This window comes from Myotis brandtii, unplaced genomic scaffold, assembly GCF_000412655.1.
Source record: "Myotis brandtii unplaced genomic scaffold, ASM41265v1 scaffold312, whole genome shotgun sequence".
In the NCBI taxonomy this organism is placed as follows: domain Eukaryota; kingdom Metazoa; phylum Chordata; class Mammalia; order Chiroptera; family Vespertilionidae; genus Myotis; species Myotis brandtii.
Genome location: NW_005361955.1, coordinates 380168 through 383806, shown reverse-complemented (window position 1 = coordinate 383806; position 3639 = coordinate 380168).

The window sequence follows — 3639 nt, the reverse complement described above, 5'->3', positions numbered from 1 at the left end:
GGCTCCCCGAGAGCTTCTGGCCCATGGTTCACTCCCGGGAGGGGCCCCGGCTCAGGCCTCTGCTACCTCGTGGGAGCTGCCACTCCCTGCTGCCAGGGATGGGCCAGGGGCCTGGGGACCAGGCTGCCGGACGGTCTACCTCCACAGCCTCTGCTGGGCTGGGGCAGGGGCCCAAGCTCCTGGAAGGAAGCAAAGGGCACAGGTTATAGCAGCAGCAGCGACGCCATGTATGCCCATGCCTTGGCTGAGCCCTTACCATGCCTTCATAATAATGAATTAATGTATCTGGCACTTACATAATACTTGCCATATGCCAGACACTGTTCTAAATGATTTACATTTATTATTAGCTTATTTAATCCTTAAGCCTCCCCATGACATATACACGTCTCCCAAATTATAGATGAGAAAACTGAAAGAGACAGGGTAGGCAATTAACCAAAGCCCTACAGCTAATAAGGGGCTGAGCCAAGACTCAAACAGAGGCCACCTGGCTTCAGCGTCCATGGCCTGTACATGGAGCAATCCTAGGTCATTTTCTTTGAGAAATATGGACTAAACCCAGAGAAGTTAAGTGACTTGTCCAAGATCACAGAGGCTGGAGAGGAGCCCAGGTGGCATTTGATTCCAGAGGGCATGCCCTGTGCCAAGGCTGGGGGCACAGCTGCCTAAGACTTGGGGGCCGGAGACACAGAGGCTATGGCCCCTCATCTCCTTTCCCTGGTGACCCTGGGGAGCTTACACAGCATCTAAAGTGCAGTCAGTGTTGAGCAGTGAGATACTGAGCGAGGATCCAGCACCATCACCCAGGGACATGGAGATGGATACAAGGCAACCGTCTGAGGATGGGGTGGGGTCTCCATGGCAAGATGAGCAGGAAGCAGGGGGATAAGGGAGCTGGTGTCCAGGCTCTGGAACCAAACAGAACTGAATCCAAATCCCTCTCTCCATCTCTCTGAGACTCCAGTTTCCTCAACTGTAAAATGGAGATAAAACGCTTCCCCGCAGGCGGCATGGGAATCTGAGAGACAATCATATAAAGGGCTGGCCTGTGGGCAGGCTTTCCTCGCTGGGCCTATCCGCTGGGCATCCCACATGAATGGTTTCCCTTTGGAGGGGCAAGCTCTTTCTTTGGGCATATAAACACTGTCCACAGCATTCACTCCGGGAAATCTCCTGTGAGGCAGGATCCTAGTGTTCAGAGAGGAGGACTTGGCCACCATCACTAGGAGACCAGCCAGATCCAGGGCGCCTGGTGTGAGTTGAGATGGGGAGCTGAGCCCTGCAGCCTGTCCAGGGCAGAGGCATGTGCCCTCCCCACCCTGGCCTGAGAGTGGCTGGGCTCAGAAAATCTTTCACGGAGACAGACCAGGAGACAGGTGTTTTCCATCCCTTGCTCCGGGGGCCGTGGCCTCCCACCCACACAGTGGCACGACTCCCAGCCAGAGTGCAGGTGGAGAGGGAGGGAAGCCTGCTGCCACACAGACAGGCAGAGATGCTGCGCATTTCTTCTTTAACCCTCCTACTGTATTCTCAACTCCCATTTCCTTTCCTTTCTATGGTTAGACCCCAGCTTCAGTTCGTGCCCACGCCATCCAGAGAGCTCTGGCTAACGTTGAATCTGGAGGGATACCAGAACACACAGCAAGGAAAATTCACAACCCCAGACAGTTCTAAGTTAGCAGGATAAAGGTACCCCTTTTGATATCCCAGATCACCCACGGTAAGAGAGAAAGCAACACAGAAATGCAAATTCTATCTTCGGCAAAACTAGAGCACATTTGTAACCCGAGCCACAGCTTCTAAGGAGAGGCTGCCAAAAGCAGTGAAGGGCTGCCAGAAGCAGTGAGGATCAAAGGGGGTGTGAGAAAGCACCTACACAAGCCACCTGTGGCTGCAACGCTCGGATAGAGCTGCCTGATCTCTCTTGCTTATACTCCCAAAACAAAACAAAACAAAACAAAACAAAACAAACAAGGATTCCTAACCAGGAAAAATGGGAACAGGGCTTGTGGCCTGGCAACAGGAGCTGCCTGTGACACCCAGGTCACCCAGGAACATGGACGTGAACATAAGGCAACCACCTGAGGATAGGGTGGGGTCATAGGAAGGTCGGTGTGAGGCAGGGGGATTGAGGAGAAAAGAGGAGGACAGGGCTAACACAGAAAACCACGGACCAGCCATCTTCACAGGGAGCAGTGTGTTGGTGAGGCAGAGCGGGAGAGGGGTCTGCATTGGGGGAAGGCTACAGCTGCAGGTCTCTGCTGTCTGGGTAGGAGCTAAAAGAAATCACTGCCACCGTCCAGTGAACAGTTACCATGAACCTGAGAGCGACCCTGCTGGCCTAGAATGCTCCCACGAACCTCCTCTACATGCATGCCCTGCAAAATGCTGATCTGAGAAGGTTCGCCCCTTTCAAAGAGTGACCAGCACACAATATAGTCAAAGATGCTAGAGGAGAAATCAAGAAGGAAAAGAACAGAAAAAAATATAGCAAACCAAGAAAACTCACCAGAAAAAAAAAAAAGCTGTCACAAAGCACATAAAAATCATGACCACATTTGTAAACTAATTTTATGATCACTTTTTCAAAAGGGAGACAACTAGTACAGTCTTTTACAAAAATTAATGCATTTTATGTAGTCCTAAAGGCTACCTCCAGAAGAACTAAAAATACAAACCTTCCAGTTCTTAGAAGGAACACAATACAAAATAAAACAAACCATACCATGAAAAGAGTTTGTTTTAAAAAGCAATGGAAGCAAAAAGACATAAAACTACTAAAAAGAAAGGATCTTAAGATTGGGGAACAAGACAAAACCCTCAACAGTATGCTTCCTACAAGAGACATCCCCAAAGCACAGTGATTTGACAATTTTGAAAATAAAGGAAGAGCAAATATATACCAGGTAAGTATATACCAGGTAAGTGCTACCTCAAATTAAACAGGCACTATTGCCTTAATATAGTCAAGTGAAGTTGAATTCAGGATAAATGGTTTCAAATGAGACCAAGAAGAACACTTTACAATAATAACGAATATGACCCACAGTTGAAGATCTAACACACCAAATAACAGCACCAAAATTCAGAGCAAAAGCAACAGGAACCTCAAGGAAGAACAGACAGATACACAGTAGAGGCAGGTGGTTTTAATTCACCTCTTTTAGCTCATGACAGATCAAGGGACCACATTAGGTAAAGTCAGAAAAAACCAAAATTGCATCATTAATAAGATGGTTTTAATTGATATATATTTCAAAAAAATTTCCCATATTTTAGGCCACAAATAAAACCTCGCCAAAAAAAGCTGAAATAATACAGAATCTGATAACATAGAAGCAAAACTAGAAATTAATCACAAAATTATGGATCACAAAACTCTACCACATGAACATTTTTAAAAACTCTCCTTTAGTCACCTTACTCTGTTTGTATCTGTGTTATTTACAAGTGATCGGCTCACCAGGCATATTAGGAAATTCCCCTTCGGAGGCAGCAGTGGTCTCGGGCCAACAGAAGTAGGCCACCTATTGCCAGAGCACCTTCTCTCCTACCACGCGCACCCCTCGGCACTGTTGGCAGACTGCTGCCGCAGCCCTGGGTCACTGCGGCCCTTCTCAAGCTTCACGAAAACCT